Here is a 19,539-nt window from a genome sequence, read left to right on the forward strand (position 1 = left end):
CACCTGTCAATACTGCTACCTTGGGGATTAGATTTCAAGATGAGTTTTGGAGGCGACAAACATTCAGGCCATAGCAGTGGCATTTGCCCTTCCCATCTCAGATTCCCTGTGCCGGGCCCTGCTCTTCCATGCCTGCAGCCCTCCTGTTCTCAAGCTGTCCCAGCAGTGGCCCCGTCCTCCTCAACCTGCCTTCCTGGAGTGTCCCAGGCCCCAGACTCCACCCCCTCTTTCCTCACACTCCATAGACCACAGCTAAGTTTCCCTCCGTGCTCTACTTCCAGGTAACTGACAAAAGGAAAGTAATGTGTTTGTCTCATGTGCACTGGGAATTGGATGGCAGCTAACATCTTACGATGTTAGCTAAGGTAGGGTGAAGAAGGAAGTGGGGTGGCAGGATGGCTTCCCATACACAATGAAGTCTCACCTTCACCAGACACCCCTTCTTGGTGAGGGGGACCTCATGCCATCCAATGGCTCAAGTCAAAACAGAGCAATCACTCCTGCCTCTTCCTCCAAATCCCAGCTACTTTCTAACTTGATCACACAATGGAGCTCTATCCCCCAAATTCCCTCACGCAGCCTCTATCTATCTCCATGGCCTCCATCTAGGCCCAGGCCTCCAGCACCTCTCCTCTCTTACTGGACAACTCACAACATCCTCCTAGCCAGTTTGTGGCTTTCCCCTTGACCTGGTGCAATCAGTATGCCACACAGGAGCACAGGTGATCCACATTAGAGCACAATTTACTCCCGATCCAATTCTTCCCAAGGCTCCCCACTAACCTCCATTCCCCACTCACAAGGCCCTGCTCCATCTGGCCGCCGCCCACCCACCTCTGATCTCAGATTGTCCTCCACCCCCATTTCACCACAGTTCCACTGGGTATTTTTCTTTCCTTTCAACTTGGTAAAATACATTTTCACCTCAGGGCCTTTACATTTTCCGTGTTTCCTGCCTGGTCTGCACTCACAGTCGGCTCCTCCTTGAAGCTGAGCCTCAGTTTAGGTGTCTCTCCCCAGAGAAGTTTTTGCTGAGCACAACTCCCTAGACCTGTCACCTCACCCTGCTGTGTTATCACCAGAGCGCTTAACACTTCCCAACATTGTCCTATGTATCCGTTGCCTGTCTCCCCCGACCAAAAGGGAAGGTCCATGTCCCAAGGCCCCTTTCACTGTCGTATCCTCATGCCCAATGTGCGCTCGTGCATGATGAATGCAATAGAAAGAAATAGGCCTTGGGCCAGACAGCCCTGGGCCTGAACCCTAATGTGACCTCTAAAATCTTAGAAAAATCTTTTCAGCCCTCCAGGCCTCTGTTTTTCCCTTTAGGAAGCTGAAGACAGTGATATTTCACAGGGAAGATGAATTTTAGTCAGCTCTCTTTACACAGCTGTATAGGGCCTAGTGGAGCCCTAAGCATAAGAAGATCCTCAACAAGGAGTCACCTCTCGTCCCTTTCCTGCTTCTTTGCAGGTTTGGTGGGGGCTGTTGCTTGCAGATCTGGTTATCACTAAAATGTGTGTGTCTAAGTAAACGGGAGTAGAGGACCACACCTAGTTAATGGAACTACAGATCTGTAGTGGGTTGGATAGTGTTGCCCCAAAATTAATGTCCTCCTGAAACCTCAGAATGTGGCCTTACTTCGAAATAGGGTCTTTGCCCCAAGCATAGCAGCTCACATCTGTAATTCCAATGCTTTGGGAGGCCAAGCTAGGAGAATCACTTGAGCCCAGTAGTTCAGATAAGGCTAGGCAACATAGTGAGATCTACAAAAAATAAAATCAAATAAATGAAAAAAAAAAAAGGTGTAATTTAGGTAAGGGCCGAGATAAGACCATACAGAATGAAGGTTGGTACTAAATCCAATGAGGATATTTTTATAAGAGACACAAAAGGACAGGCAGAGACAAGGAGGAAAGGCTGATGTGGTGATGGAGACAGAGACTGGAATACTCTACCTACAAGCCAAGGAACACGAATGTCACTGACAACCACCAAAAGCTACAAGAGGCAAGGAAGACTTCTCCCTCAGAGCCTCCAGAAGGAGCCAGCCCTGCTGACACCTTGATAGCAGACTTTTGTCTTCCCAAACTTTGGGGGAATACAGTTCTGCTGTTTTAAGCCACCCAGTTTGTGGTATTTGCTATAGGAGTCCTAAGAAACTAATATAAGGTTAGAGAGAGCCAAGCACATTTGCAAAAAGAAAAGCACATTGACATTGTGGAAGACTTTATAGTTCCGGGACCACTTTCACTGCATGAGCTTCCTGGGCTCTGGCTGCATCCATGATTCCTCCCAGTTTTCAGATGAGGGTACCTGGCTTACTCCAGAGCACACAGCTGTCAGGGCAGGGGTGAGGAGGAGGGACAGTGGCTCTGTCTCATCTTCTAGCCTCCTGATTTGACTCAACAGTGAGTAGGTGAAATCCCTATATTCACTCAACAAATGTTTAGGGGCTGATTGCTGTTCACCAGCTGCATGCTGTGTGTTCCAAGAAAGTGAGGAAGGCATCTCTACTCCCGTGAGCACTCCCTCTGAAGGCAGCGATGCAGGTATAAACACAAAGCCGCACTGGCTTAGGTAAAAAGATAGGTGATTAAAGCTGCTTTGTGGTCAGAGGGGTGGGAAGGACTTTAATGCCTGGGGGTGCATCTGTAGGTGATACTGACTGGCAGTGAGACCACAGGTCTGCCTCTGCCCCTCTTGAGGACCCAGCACCACTAAAATAAAGTTGGATTTAGCATCCCTGGGGCCTGCCTGGTTTAGACATTCTCTGGTTTTCTAAAGTTACAATACTCAGGGTGGTGGTTCAGCTTGAAACACCCTAATGATGCCCAATTCACTTCTCCACACTACATCGTGCTACACTTTTCCCGTTTCTAAATCCCAGTGTGGCACTGCATCTGAAGGGGATTCACAGGGCCATCAAAACCCAGATTTGAAGCACCTCCGTTGCCTGGAAACCCAGGCCCAGTTCCCTTTGGTTAATTCCTGCATGGGGAAAGAGCTAACTAGATTAAGGTTCTGGACCATCACTGCAGCAGTCTCCCCAGAAAGGCCCTTGCAGCAGAGTTAATAGCTTATCCCTGGCTGGTATCTATTAGGTGGGAGTGCTGGGGCAGCTGGCTGGTTTGCGAAGGAGGAGGGAAGGGGCTTCCTCTAGTCCTAATGATTTAAGCAATCCCTCCATTTGCATTTTTGGAATAGCAACCTCCAGATATCTACTGAACAAATTTCATGTACCAGGACCTTTGCCAGGCCGTGGGGCTGTTGAGCAGGTACAGAGGAAGAGGAGCCATTGACTCAGCCAATCTCTGCCCTCAAGAGATGCATCATAAACAGGTGACTGTCTTGCCTCTTTCTCCACCAGTGGGAGACCTGGAGCAGGTTCCTTCTATCCCCCATTGCCAAGTGTTGGGTGAGTACGTGGGAAGAAAGCTGTTCTTTCTAGGCCATTGCCACCACAGCAGGTGTCAAGGCCTTCTCTCTTCTCTGGGGACTTAGGCGTTCCCTGCCCCATGGAGAGCACAGTGCTGGGGTGGGGAAAATCAAGACTTAGCAAAGCCTCAGAGTATGGGTGGACATCACTCTTGCTTTTGCATCGGCCTGATCTGCTGGCTGATACAGGTGGGTGATTCTCTTCAGCTGCATCTTAAAATGTACTCAATGTTGTTCCTTAGCAGGAACTATGTCTTCTGTTCATGCACAAAAACACTAATAGACTCACTGATGGGGCCTACTCAGACAGAACTCCAGGCATGGGACTCTTCCAGCTGATTTGGGTGAAGCTTACGGTATCTCCCCTTTCCTCATTATGGAATCTGTGTCTTGTCTTAGAGTGTGTGTGTGTGTGTGTGTGTGTGTGTGTGTGTGTGTGTGTGTGTGTGTACATGGGAAGGAGAATGAAATTCCATTGGACTTCAAAGTTTGCCTTTTAGTCTAGGCCCTAATTTTAAATTTCAAAGCCAAGAATTTGACATATTTGTTTCCTACTGTACTCTGAAGCCCTCCCACCTCAGGGCCCTGTGATTCCCATTTATTTGTCTAGTGTTGGCAAATGACATTTTGTTTTAACCCATGTGTCTCAACCTGACTTTTTTATATCTAAAGAAGGATACAAAGGATGCAAAGGATGTATCTAAAGGAGGATACAAAGGATGTTTCTAAAGGATACGAAGAAGTCAGGTTGAGAACACATGGGTTAGAACAAAATGCTATTTTTCCGCACAATCTAATCCAGATTTAAAACACATAGTTCACCACACTACAAGACATGAGTAATTATTCCAGAAACATTTATTGAACATCTACTATATACTTGATGCTAAGTAATATGCTGGGGTCTTGGAGGAATAGGAAAAGATAGTACAAAGATAAATAAAACAATTTCCTCTTAGAAAATCTACTAAAGGTAATAAAATGCATAGACATCACTACAATTCAAGACAGAATATAATGGCAATGAGATAAATTATAGTGTGTTTGTGGGGAAATAAAGACATAAAGTGAAGAATAACTTAAATATGGTAGGAAAGACAGACAATCTGATCTCTACCTAAGAAACTCAGGATAGTGCACTAAAAAGCCATTAAAAACGAAAAGTGGGTTTAGAAAAGTGATTGGGTTACAGGAGCATACAACAACCAGGAGATTTTCTCTACATCAGCTATAGCCAATTACAAAATGTCATGAGAAGAAATACCTTGTTTGTGTCTGCAACCAAAACCATAGTAATCCTAGGAATACATCTAACAAGACATATGCAAGACTTTTTTGAATAGGGCCATAAAATGTTACCAAAGGACATAAAACAGAATTGAATAAATGGAATAATACTCCATGTTGTTATATGGAAAGATTCAATATTGAAAAGATGGCAATTCTCCTAAAATTAATTTGCTATTCAATATAATCCTAATCAAAAGTTCAATGTATTTTTAAAATTTGATGAATAGATTCCATGTTTATCCTGGAAAAGATAATAAACAAGAAAAGCCAAGAAAAATGTTGAGAAAAAGAGTGAGGATAAGGGTAAAAAGAAGAGAAGGGACATTCTTCACCATATGTTAAAATATACTCTAAAGCCAAACTAATTAAGACAGCATGGTATTTATGCAGGACTAGATAAATTAGAATGGGGATAAACTGATAAAACACCCTAGAAACAGGCTCTCCATATGAGAATTTAATATGTGAAAAGGAGTCATTCCACTGGGAGAAAGAATGGACTACTTCAATAAATGACATTGCCCTTGAACCCACTGTATTTCTCTTGGGAAAGGCATAAGGCAGAGTGGGAAGACTCTTGGCTTTAGGTCAGGGAAAAGTGGATTCAAATTCCATCTCTATCAATTGTATCTGTCATATTGAGTTTCGTCAATTCTATGCTTTCCTTTAAAAAGAGGAACATCAGTCCTTGTTTATCTACTCAGTTTTGTGATGACAGAAGAAACAATCCGAATATAAAAAACATAGCTTTTGTGCTGCAGTTCTCACTACCCTACAAATGAAGATTTGGGGTTTAAACAAGAACAAAAGAGAAAAGCCTCTCATGCATCTAAAGCCTGAGACGTCATTATTACAACATCTTTTCTAACCGCATCATCTTGGTCCATGCAGAAAATTCCCTGACAGGCAGCTTTGTAAACTATTGCTAGCCAGTGACCCCTGAGGGGGAAGAAATTCTCTGACAGCAGGCTCAAATGAGCAAGCTGAGCATAAAATATTCATCAGAGGACCAGCTCAAGGCCAAAAAGGCTAGGAAAAGTAAAGACCACTGCTGCCACCTTCCAGGGATTGCCACAGTCTAATCTCCAGTCTTTGTAAGGAATGCTGGTCACTTGCTCGTTGGCTCTGGTATCCACTCCCTGCGATTTTGCAGCTCTGATCTGTAAGGTAAAGACCATACTTCTCAGGCTCCCTTGCCAATGCGCTCCCAGGTGGGCTCAGCTCCTGGGAAACACAAGTGGAAGGCTGGAGAGTGGGAAGCATGAAAAAGCAGGGTATTTCTTCTTCTTGTGTATTACCTCAGCGGTGTCTCAGTAGGGAATAGTAGCAGTGGTGTCTTTTCCCCTGTGATTCTGGCTCTGGAGAAACAGACCCTCTCTTTATTGCCCCACCTGCCACTGGACAGGCACCACCAAGTTTCTAAAGCCAGCTTGATGTCCCTGGCCTCTGAGGTGTCCTCCTGTTGTTCCTCCAACACTAAAATGATAGCAATTTCCTGTCGTTGCTACTCTCTGGAATTCCTCACTGCCCCATGGTTTGACTTCTTGGCTCTTCCATTATTTCTATAACCAATGCCTTATGTTAAATTTCTCTATTTGAAAGATCTAGAATCACCTCTGTTTTTTTTCTGACTGATAGGGAAACTCTTGAATAAAACATTAAATACTCATACTAATATTAATGCTAAGATATAGCACCTATATGTGCCAAGCATTACTCTAAGGGTTTTAGATCATTTCATTTTATTTATCTAATCAACCTCATGAGACTGGCATTACCCTGATATTACAGATGACAGAAACTGAAGGTTACATTTAAACTTGAAGTCTTGTCTTTCACAGAAAATATTTATCTGGGAGTAGGCTGATTCTGAAACAGGAGAGAATTAAGTCAACCCTCAAAACCCTGCACCCCATAGCAATACCTTTCCATGGTTTCAGGAGGCTCTGTGGTGCCATGCATGCCTCCAATCCCCTGTACTGTTAGGTTCATCCTAAGTTACAACCCCAGTGGAACTGTCAAAGGTGTTTAAACCGGAGCAACTCCATCTTGAATAAGGGATGGTAAAATTAGGCTGAGGGCTTCTGGGCTGCATTGCCAGATGGTTAAGCATTCTAAGTTAGTCACAGGATGAGATAGGAGGTCGGCACAATATACAAGTCATAAAGACCTTGCTGATAAGATAGGTTGCAGTAAAGAAGCTGGCTAAAACCCACCAAAACCAAGACGGTGACAGAAGAGTGATCTCTGGTCGTCCTCATTGCTACATTCCCACCAGCCCCATGACACTTTACAAATGCCATAGCAACATCAGGATGTCACCCTATATGGTCTAAAAATGGGAGGCATGAATAATCCACCTGTTGTTTAGCATATAATCAAGAAATAACCATAAAAATGAGCAGCCAGTAGCCCACAGGGCTACTCTGCCTATGGAGTAGCCATTCTTTTCTTCCTTACTTTCTTAATAAACTTGCTTAATAAACTTTCTTAATAAACTTTCCAGTAACAGAACCTCTATATATGGTTGTAGGCACTCTCTAGCCATTCCATCAGCTGAAATGAACATTGATTCTGCCTGGTGACTACACTCACTGGTTTTTCTTTGGGCAGGAAAGCACAATTATGGCCTGCAGATGGTCATCTATCTTCCTCTATTGAATGTCTGTGTGGTGCCTTTGATGAAGAGAATGGGGGATGGTCACCTCTGCCATTTCACAACCATAGAATCTTTTATCACCAGGCCAGAGGCTTTGCTGAACATTAGAGTGGTTGGGCCTTTTCTATCCTGAATCTTGTCTTTGATCATTTTGCAGAGAAAACATAAGGTGTTATTTACCCTGCACAGAAAAGCCTGCAAATTGCTTCTCTCTGTCCTAATGCTTCTCTAAAACATGACTTTTCCCATCACCGCCTACACTTTCCTGGTCACTTCCATAACTTTGGGCTACTCTCTTAATATCCTTTTGAGGTAACTACGTTGAAAACCCATAAAGGCTGATTTCTGTGGAAATTTCCATCTGCCTCAGCTCTTAAGGAAGGCAATTATTGTTTCCTCATGTATTCCTACATGCATCTTTCCCCATTACATCTTGAGATCAAGAGTTCTTAGACTCATCATCACACAAAAATTTATCAGATTCTTCTCCTAGTTTTTATGCTTGTCCCCTTCCAAAGAGCCCCGTGCCTCATTTCACTTCAGTTGCTTAACATTAGAGATGGGAGAGAGACAAACATTCACAAAGATGAGTTTTCCCTACATTCTGGAATTTTTGTTCTATTTTCTAGGGAAGGGAGTTTCCCAGGATGTTCTGCCACTTGGTTTCATAACAAGAGCCTAAGCAACCAAAAGTTTATCTCTGGTTGAGAGCAGACACCTCCCTTTTCCTATTACCTTTGGCAAGTGATGTGGGCTCTAGTTTACTGTCAGGCTTCTTGTAAACCAGGAGCTACTCGTATCTGCAGATAAGAGAACACATCTGGAGAAAAGACAGGTTTTACAGCTCTTCCCTTATTGCATTCTAGCCACTTTTAGAAGAAAGCAAGCAGAGAAATTTGAACAATATAAGCAATTACTTTAATATAAGTTCTTATTATGTCAAGTATCTATTTTGTAAAGGAAGACACTTGCAGCTAAAAAATGAGAAATGTGAGGCTATCTCTTCAACCATCAATCAATCAATCAATCTCTAAGCACAGTTTAAGCATTTACTCCATGCTGGGTAAAGAATAATCACGGAGGGGGCAGGAAGTGGCTTATTCAGCCTGTGTACTCCCTGGACTTACTGCAGAATTTAGGAGACATGATTTCTAAAGGCCCACACCTTGATCCTAAAATGTGTTCCCCTCAAATTGGTCATGGGTGCAATTGGGCTGTGCCCAGCAAGGGCTTGTTGATATGACAGGCCTAAGAAGTCTCCCAGGAAACAGTCCATTCAAAGAAAAGGGCAATTCAAAGCACACAAATTCAGTTTCAGGACAGAGTGACAGTTTGGTACTTGGGGAAGACAGGGTTGGTAATTGCGAGCCTCATCCTTGTTCCATAGTCTAGTTTCTTTTGTGGAGAAAACTCATTCAGAAGCCTAGGCAAAGGAGACTGTAAAAACAAACAAAGCAAGATGTAAATTAATGTAGGAGTTCTACCCTGTTTATCTGCACTCTTTGGTTGCAAGTAACCAACACTAACTGAGGCTGGATTAAACAGAAAATGAGAATTTATTTTAAGGATGTGAGTTGGCTGTCAGTAGCCAAGATAAGAATGTAGCTGGAGACCAGAAAGGTCTAAACCAGGAATAGAAACCATCAGGAGCATAAGAGTACTGTCTCTCCATCTCTCTTCTCTGCCTCTCTCAGTGCATGGGAGACACTGTTCCTCAAACTGGACACTTCAGCTACTCTGTCCATGTGGCTGTAGGTTCAATGGCTGCCTAAGGTCCTGAGTATAATTCTAGCCACACAGATGCTCTCTTTCTCTCAATCCTCCATTTTCATCTAAGCATTTGGCTCAGGTTAGCTAAGCAACCTATCTTGGTCCACTGTCTGTAGCCAAGAGGAAAGGTCACACTGCAGCAGCATGGTGACCAGGGACCTATTTAGGGCAGATTGCATGGTGAAATTAAAGTAGCTGTAGTGAGCTGGGCAGGTACCTAACTACTTTTATTAACTTGTTCACCCCACCATGAGCACAAGGCATCAGAAAGATGCAGTCATGACAGGGTTTTGGCAGCAGCAGGAGGCACTGCTATCCTCTGTGGCTGTGGAGAAAGTCTTTTAGGTAAAGCCAAGCTCCTGTCTCATGGACATACACAGTAGTAGGTGGCACAGTGGGGACAGCCACAAGAAATGACAACACAGCTACAGCAGAAAAGAAGAAATTGGGAAGAATCTGAAGGGGCTGAAGTTCCTACAGAGCAGGTGGGAATGGAACAAACAAATTCATTTTTGTGGTTGTTATTCCTATCTTCAGGCTAGTTTGACCTCAGGAACATGTTATATATGTACATATAAAATGGTTAACATTACATGTTGCATGTGAGATGTTTGTGAACAGTGGACTTTCAGAAGAACAGTGAAGGCTGGTTACGCCTACTCATAAGTTATTAAAACTTTTGTATAGAAAATTTAAACCATGCACTAAAGTTAACAGAATAACAACTCCTCCTCCCAGCCAGCCAGCATTCAGTCCCAACAATCATCAACCAAAGGCCAATCCTGCCCCACCCACACCCCAACCACTTTCCCCTTCCTTCTTGTTAGAAGGCAAATCCCAGACCTTATATTCCTTCATCTATATACACATTCACATTAGTTTCTAAAACACTAGGATGTTTCTATAACATACCCATTATCATGACTGAAAAACCCCATAATTCTTTAATATTATCAAATATCTAATCTGTGTTTTAAAGATTAATTATCTCATAAATTTTATAATATTTTAAGATGTTATTTATTTCAATCAGGGCCCAAATAAGATACATACATTATAATTGATTGATATGTTCTTAAAATCTTTTTTAATCTACAGCTTCCTTCTTTTATTTTTCCCTCCTGAAATCATCCAAAACAAAACAAAAAAACTGGGTCATTTATCCACAGAATCTGCTAATTTTACTTATGTGGTATGGTTTTAAATATTTCTCTATTATTTTTATGTCCTATAAGTTGATTATTATATCGAGTGGCTTAATCAGATTCAGGTTTTATTTTATTTTATTTTATTTTATTGAGACAGGGTTTCACTCTGTCACCCTGGCTGGAGTACAATGATGTAATCATGGCTTTCTGCATTCTTGACCTCCTGGGCTCAAGTAATTCTCCATCCTCACCCTACCAAGTGGCTGGAATCACAGGCATGCACCACAATGCCCATCTAATTTTCAAAAAAGGTTTTGTAGAGATGGGGTCCTACTATGTGGCCCAGGCTAGTCTCTAACTCCTGGGCACAAGTAACCCTCCTGCTTCAGCCTTCCAGGGTGCTGGGATTACAGGTATGAGCCACTATACCTGGCCTTTATTTTAAAACTAATGGCAAAATAATGAGGTAGTTCCCAAGAGCTTTAGTTATCTTTTGCCAGGTAATGAACAGCCCTGTAACTTAGTAGTTAAAAAGCAACAAGAATTTATTAGTCCTCACAATTCTGCAATCTGGATGGGCTCAGTTGGGTGGCTCTTCTACTGCATGTTATGCCTGCTGGGGCTGAAGCATCCATGATGGCTTCTTTACTCATTTGTCTGGCACTGCAGTGGGGATGGCTGGAATAGCTGGGGCATGCTGGGAAGCTTTCTCTCCATGTGGCTATTTCAGTCTTCCTCACAGCACTGTAATCTCCAGGTATCAAGCTTTTGACATAATAGCTAGGTTCTAAGAGCAAGTTGTGATATGTGCAGAGTTCATAAGTCTGCCTCAGAGATTAAACAGCATCTCCATCAAATTACATTGGTGAACACAAGTACAGAGCCTTCCCATATCCAAGGAAAGGACATAGAGCCTCCAGCTCTCTGGAGGAATGGTAAGTTTACAACTATCTTGAAGTCACTATACATAGCATCCTCTAAAATTGACCACTTAGGATTGTTTTAGTCTTTCTTTTTTTAGTACTATTGCAAAGTAGTAGATTTACATATATATTTGGTATCCTTTAATCCTTTGCAGTTATTACTTTTATTAATGCTCAAATTGTCTCTTATTTGGACAATAGGAGATTATTTAAGTTTCATTCTGAATCTTTTTAACACCACCCTAGCTGACTCCTTGATTTCTGGTGTATCAAGATGTTTCAGGCCCATCTGGTATATTCTTTGGCCCAGACATAGAACTACACATTTCCCCAAAGAGTTCTTACTCCTTTTACTTGGAAGTGATGTTTGACGACCACGATCTGAGTTCTAGGTGTGCTCGTTGATATTTAGTTGGTCCTTGATTGTACCTTATTTCACTTAGTGTAATATCTTCAAGGTTCCTCCACATTGCAGCATGTGTCTGAATTTCCTTCCTTTTAAAGGCTGAATAATATTTCATTGTATGTCTGTATCACATACTGTTTATCCATTATCCACGGATGAACACCTGCATTGCTTCCACTTTTTGGCTGTTGTGAAAAATGCTGCTACGAATGTGGGTAGACAAATATTTGTTCAAGTCCCTCCATCTGATGTTCAAATCCCTACATTATTTTTCAGGAAGAAAACTAGAAAATGTGGTTTTAAAATATTTTATTCTTATCCAACATTTTTTGATTAACTATGGCATCTATATCATTTACTTGATGACTTTCAGGATGTTGGATTTTTTTTTTTTTTTTTTGCCATGCTCAGAATGATGTCTGGTATACCTGTGTTCTACACACACCATTTGAATATGATTTAGGAACTAGCACATGCATTTCTTCTTAGAAGAGTTCTCATCCATGGTCTACAAAATTATTTCCTCTTAACACTAAAGTAGCCTGGAAATCCTAGTTTCTACACAGCTTTTTTTATTAGTTTTCATGGTATGTATTTCAAAACTTTTTACTCTCTACAGTTCAGTGCTCTGTCTCCCACCAACATCTCCTTTGTTATCAGGTGGCCTAACAATCCCTTTTACTCAACCTAAAATCCAGAGGGTTACAATCCTGTTTTCTGCCATCCACCTAAAAATTTAATTTTATTCATATCCTTTGTTCCTCTCCTTCCTTTCTATTTCTGTGAGAAGGATGCGGACCATTCAGGAATTTTTTGGTTGAAAAAGAAAAAAAAAAAAAAAACCAACTCAACTGGCTTAAATAAAGGAAGAAAAAGGCTCATCTAATTAAGCCTCCAGATGTGGATTTGACTTGAGGTTAGCCACAGGAGAGTGAATTGACCTTATGCTTTCTGCATGTTAGTTCCCAATTCACATGAGTCAATCAGCTGAGTCCTAAGTTGGCCCAATTAAAGAAAATCCGAGGAAAAGCCTCTGGTTGCTGGGGGATGAGAAACTCTATCTTTGGAAAACATGATGTGTGGACGTGAGGTTTGCTGCATCCGTCATTTTGATAAATGAGGGTAACTTAGCAGAGCTAAGACACTCAATGAATGGCAGAGTAGAAAATATATTACAAATATGCTGAATCAGAGTCCTGGTGAACTGCATTTACCACTAAACATTTTTACTTACATAATCCAGGAAATTTCCTTTATTGTATAAATGAGGTTTTGTTTACTTTTCCATTAATTGTAACCCGAAAATCTTAATTACTACAGACTTCCAATTCTTATGGAAATTATTGTATATCCTTACATGTGTATAGAGTTTACAGTCAAAGAAGTGATATTATCTCATGTGTTCTCCCACCAAACATTTAGAAGCAGCTTGGCAATACTACTTTTATTTTATCCTGTATTAAGGAAGAAAGGATGGTTAAGTAGATCACTTTTTTACTGTAGTGAGATATATATAAAATAAAATTTACCATTTTAACCATTTGAAGTGGGAAGTTTAGTGGCAGTAAGTACATTAACATGGCTGTGTTACCATCACCACCAGCCATCTTCAGAATATTTTCATTTTCCCAACTGAACTCTGTTATCCATTAAATAAAAGCTCCCCATTCCCCATCTCAGTCCCTGACAACCACCATTGTGTTTTCTGTCTCTATAAATTCAGTTACTCTAGGTACATTTTACCAGTGGAATCATACAATATTTGTCCTTTTGTGGCAAACTTATTTCACTTAGTGTAATGCCTTCGGGATTCATCCACATTGCAGCATGTCTCTGAATTTCCTTCCTTTTAAAGGCTGAATAATATTTCATTGTATGTCTGTACCACATATTGTTTATCCATCATCCATGGATGAACACTTGTGTTGCTTCCACTTTGGGGCTGTTGTGAAAAATGCTGCTATGAATGTGGTTAGACAAATATTTGTTCAAGTCTCTACATTTGATTCTTCTGGGCATATGCCCAGAAGTGGAATTGCTAGATCACATGGTAAATCTATTTTTACTTTTCTGAGGAGCTGCCATCCCATTTTCCACAGCAGCTGCACCATTCTACGTTCCCCTCAGTGATGCACAAGATTCCTGTATCTCCACACATTTGCCAACATTGGTTATTTTCTGATTTGGGGGCTCTGCTTTGTTTTGTTTATAATAGACATCCTAATGAGTGTGAAGTATATATTTTTTATTATCATTAGTAATTTTGGTCGGGTGCAGTGGCTCACGCCTGTAATCCCAGCACTTTGGAAGACCTAGGCGGGCAGATCACAAGGTCAGGAGACTGAGACCATCCGGGCCAATATGGTGAAACCCCATCTCTACTAAAAATACAAAAATTAGCGAGGCGTGGTGGCACATGCCTGTAGTACCAGCTACTCAAGAGGCTAAAGCAGGAGAATTGCTTGAACCCATAAGGCGGAGGCTGCAGTGAGCCGAGATCACACCACTGCACTCCAGCCTGGACAAAAGAGACTCTGTCTCAAAAAAAAAAAAATTAGTTTGCCCACTAGCCAGGTAAGGGTACCCAGGGTCGGGTGTTATACTGTTATGTATCAATCAGTCAATGCTCTGGGAGCCAAAGACGGGACTCCAGGGTCGGGTGTTATACTGTTATGTATCAATCAGTCAATGCTCTGGGAGCCAAAGACGGGACTCCTAATTGAGCATGGATTAGACAAATAGCGGTTGCTCCACAAATGTTCGTCAAACAAATGAGTGAGTGAGAAACTTATTTAAGGTGAATACCCCCAAAAAAAACAAACCCAAAAACTTAACTGAAAAGCTGGGAAGGTGAAGTGAACGTGAGGCTTACAATGGGACACGGGGTGTGGGACACTAAAATGAGGAATGAGTATAAAGGCAAAGGGTGGCCAAGCTCCCTGGCAAAGCCTCTAGGGATGCCTGCTCTTTGCACCTGGAATCACCCGTATCTCACTTTCCCTCGTGGTCTGTCTTTCCTTAGGTCTAACATCATCTTTGCAGATGTGTTTAAATGTCCCAGCCTTCTGAGGCAGTACATGATAATGGGAATGCCAGTGATGGCCATGCTTTAGTTTATATCAACAACATATATTATTAGGAGAGCCCTCTAGTAGGGAGTCCTTTCAAAACTCATGTGTTCTAGGTCTTTAGCTGTAGAAAGGCTTTGCAGGCCTGGATCTCAGCACGCTTGCCTGAAAGCAGCTGGGGAGATTTTTCCTATGGACGTTAGCCTGGGGATGATCAAACTGATACTGTTTCTACTGGGAAGATCCTGGGGTGTTAAATTCTGAGAATTTTCAATAGCACTAGGAATACTTCAAAGCATCTGGAAGTTTTGCCTCACTAAGGCTGTAAAAGCAACCAGATATTTATCTAAAGCTTGTCCAAATCACTTTTGTCTGGACATGAGGCAGGAAATCTCCTGAGAAGCAGTCTCTTCTGAAGCTTGCTTTTTCTCTCTTTCCAGGGAGGATGGAAATAGCAAACAAACAACAATGCAACCTTGATGATGCAGTTTTATCCTTAATAAACAGCCTGTGAGGAGGATCGAGGCATTGCTATTTTCCTATTTCCTGCACTCTGGTCTGGAAGCCCTAAATACTATTTCTTTGACATGTCACTCCTCCCACCAGTTTCTTTCCAGAGTCATTGCTGAATCCCGATCCTTCCCTCTTCCTCTGCCCCACCTTGCATGCTCTGATCTACAACCCACCCAGCAGCAGCCAAGTGAGTCCTCGAGGGATATGTGGGCACCTCACTCCCTCTGGTGAGGAGAGAAAGGAGGAGTGACTCCTGCACCCAATATCAAAGGATCTAAAATATCCAGTGAATTGTTGTTCTGTAAAAGAGACTTTTCTGGCCCAGATGGCTTCACTGGAGAATTCTACCAAACATGTTAGGAAAAAATAATATCAATTACATAAACTGTTCCAGAAAATAGAAGAGGCAGCAGTTAAAAAAAGAAAAACCTACATGAAGCAACATGGATAACCTCAAAAACATTATGCTAAGTGAAAGGAGTCAGCACAAAAGGGTCCATGCCCTATTATTTCATTTATATGATATTTTGAAAAAGATTTATACAGACAGAATTCAGGTCAGTTGTTTCTAGAGGCTGGAGGTGGGGGGAGGAAACTGTATGCAAAGGGGAATGTGGGACTTTTTTGGATGATGGAACTGTTCTATATATTGATCATAGTGATGGCTATGATGATATGCAATTGTCTAAATTCATTTAACTATACACTTTAATGGGGCAAATTTTACTGTATTAAATTATGTCCCAGTAATTCTGACTTAAAATTAAAAATTAAAAAAGGAATCCCTAGCTTTTGAAGCATTAAATTTTAATTTATTTAAAACTAGCATTAAGAGGACAGATTTGCATTTATTATTAAATATATGTCTGTGTGTATATTTACACAAGTGGATATCTATATATATATACACACACATATGTATAGATGTTTATTTTTTTCTTCTCATGCTATCATGTTACATCATCCCCATTGCCAGGAGTAAGAACAGCTTCTCAGCTGACACCCATCTCTGGCTGCCCTTGCTCTCATCATTCATCTTTCTCTCAGGCAGGTGAATGTTTCCCAAGCTCTACTTTGTTCATAGATTCAGCAATGACTCAGCCAAGGCCAGGGTCAGACACTGCCCTCAGGAAGCTTACAGTGCAGCAGGCAGTGAGAGAATCCTTGCCATAGATGGACAGTGAACTTGTGAACTATGTTATATAAACTACAGAGGTGTTGTGAGATTCAAGTGAGATAATATGTGTGAAGTGCTGAGTGCATAGTGAGCCCCCAACAAAAATAAACTATCTTTGGTATTTTGTCAGCATTTCTACTCATTTTATTTACTATCATCAGGCTCCACTTGGCTTTCCTGTGTTGTTAGGCACCATTTTCTATAAATAAATTAACCATGTCAGACATTTACCTAAAGTTATCTCCTTACCTGAAGACATACATAGAAGGTGGAGGGAGTCCTACATTGTGTATTGAAGTATAAGGACCCTCAGGTGGTAGTCAGTTTTTTTTTTTATTCTGACATGGGTTTTGGCATCATCTCTATTGTTTAAAGTCCAGAAAATGCCAGCATTCGTCTAGCATGTTTCAATTATTCAGTGAATATTTACTAAGCACTTAAGATATTTCAAATATTTTTTCATGTACTGGGGATACAGCAGTTAACAAAATAGACAAAACTCCTTGTGGATACTGCTTTTTAATTCTAGCCCAAAGTGATCTTTAAAAAAAAAATCAGCTTCACATCAACAGTCACTCTGCTAAAAGATGTGAAGATCTGTGGGATATCTCTTGTCCTCTGAGTTTAGAAGCTCCCCAATACTGGGTAGAGAAGGATCCTAAAAGTATGGACAAGAAAGCTTAGGAGAGATTCCAAGCAGGAGCAATGAGATGAACTAAAGAATCAAACTAAGCAGGCTAAGAGGAATAAATGAGAACCTTCAAAATCCAACTCAGACTTTAAGAGGAATATAGCAAACATTTTTGCGTGCAGAAGAAAACAACAAAAAAGGAGGTTAAAAAAAAAAACTCAAAATACCACAAGGAATAGATAGAATTAAGCTCAAGAATGAGGGATGTGATATAACTCCTCAATTACTTGAAGGTCCAATTGTAGAAAATTAGTAAGTATTGTTCTATAAGCTTAAAAAGTGGGATCTACATAGAGATATATTTTGACTCAAAATAAAGAAGAGACCTCTTACTATCATGGTAGCCTTAACGTGGAATGGACTATCTCCATTTGGAGAGAGTTCCTCATTCCTGGAGGTGTTGAAAATGCTGCAGATGAGTTTCTACTTTGCTCTGCAAGGTAGTCTATTAAACATAAACTTTCTAGTATTCATTGCATACTTACTATGTTCTGGGCATATGATTCTGCTCCTCAATCTGGGTCTTACTGAAGGAGACACAAAATTAACCAACAGAGTGATCAGCATAGTGCCAAAAAGGTGTGCAGGGCAGGGAGAGAACAGCTCCTAACTCGACATAGGGTCAAGTAAAACTTCCTGCAGGTGTGCCGCTTGGCTTCCAGTGATAAAGAGGAATCTAGCAAGGAGTCAAGGGCCAGAAAACAGTTGAACTAAAATTAGTGGCTTTCAGGCTTGCACCGTAGGTCCCTAGGATATTCACATGGACTCTTGAGGGGTTCCTGGGGAAAGACTATGTGACTGGAGTTTCAAACACTTCCTATACTCCAACCAAAGCAGATAATTTTAATCTATTGTATAACTTGGGAATCCACTTACGATTTTCATCAAGTTTTCTGCATTTTAAAACAGATCCGAAAAATATTAATCCAGTAAACCATGTCCCAGAGGCTGCGTCTCCTAACCTGGTTATGCTTTTTATAGATTATGACTCCATATTGGAAGTATGGAGGTAGTTTACTGATGGGAAGAGGTCCCATAGAGCCCTAGACTCAACTACGGCCTCCTTGCTTCTGCCATTCGGTCAAGCTGATGGATGCTGGCATAATGTAGTGAGACCAGGAGAAACTAACTTAACTTCTTCTGAGGAGGAGGAGCCTGTGATTTTAGAAGAAAAATAATAACTACCTAATGTAACCAAGATGCTAAGCCATAACATGGTTTTCTGAGCCCCGACTCATCACTCTGGAAAAGATGCTTCAGCACCAAGGACAGCACTCACAGCTGCAGCCCTGACAGAAGCAGCCAGCTTTACCCTGTTCCGTCTTTTTACCCCGCTGAGGCCTGGTCCTGTGTCTCTCAAGGTATAAGAATCCTAGTTTTACACTTAAGTTTCTTTTGGTTCTAATCTCTCTAGAAAATCAGACTCTGCTGCACTTAATCATTTCTCATTTGAGCCATCTCCTTTGATTCAGAGGTATAATTAGCCTTAATAATATGCTAAATATAAAGATACACCACTCACTTTCAGGACACGATCAATGAAAGAGAGCTGAGCAAGGGGTCCTAATAGTTTCTACATTCTTTGCTAAATGCCAAGAAAACATTCAATAAGCCACAGTTGGGGAAGTTGATCTTTTGATGGTAAGAGGGAATCTGGGGTACAGAACATTCTCACAGGTCAAGGTGAAAGTCCACAGAATTGCACTGGAGAGAAAATGATATGTTATTTTTTGTCACAAGGAGATATTATGTGTGAGTGGGAAGTTGGAGTCTTCACCCTGAGTTTCCGAGACACACACAGTGCTGTTGCATAGTGAGTACTGACAAGTATTAGATGGCGTCCTGTGTTCTTGCAAAGAATTAATCCTTTGCAGAGTGAATTGATATGGTTACTAAGTGGCTTATTAATGACTGCCCAGAAAGCATAAGCCTCTCTCCATCTGCTCACTTTCCACAAAAGTAGACAGACATGTTTGTGCCAGGGCCTCCGCCCAGTTTAATCTAAACTGGCCTTTGGCAACATCAACTTCACATGCTCCAGTGAAGTCAGAAACAGGTCAGTAAGTTTTGTGTAGGGGTCCTCGATGGCCCTTCCAAATTGCAGGTTTCTCAATTACAAAGGAAATGAGCCTGAAAAAATGTCTATAGCTTAATCATTAAATGTGCTTTTGCTGAAGACCAAAATCTATAGCTTTTCCCCGCTTAACTAGAAAGTGATAGTTAAGCATTTACAACGCTGAATGTTGGGCTCAGTCTATTCCACAACGATTTGTATTCATCACCCACTGTGTGCCAAGTATGTCTCCTGGAGGCCTTGGGCCTTTGTCTGCTATGATGCTCCTTGTTCTTAGAGACTCATCTCACGTGTCTTCAACTTATTTAAAGGTGGAACACTTTGGGGAAAAAGGGAGGCAGAGCATGGAAAGCGGTAATGTCATAATACGAAAGTCGTAACA

Source organism: Saimiri boliviensis, chromosome 9, assembly GCF_048565385.1.
Source record: "Saimiri boliviensis isolate mSaiBol1 chromosome 9, mSaiBol1.pri, whole genome shotgun sequence".
In the NCBI taxonomy this organism is placed as follows: Eukaryota; Metazoa; Chordata; class Mammalia; order Primates; family Cebidae; genus Saimiri; species Saimiri boliviensis.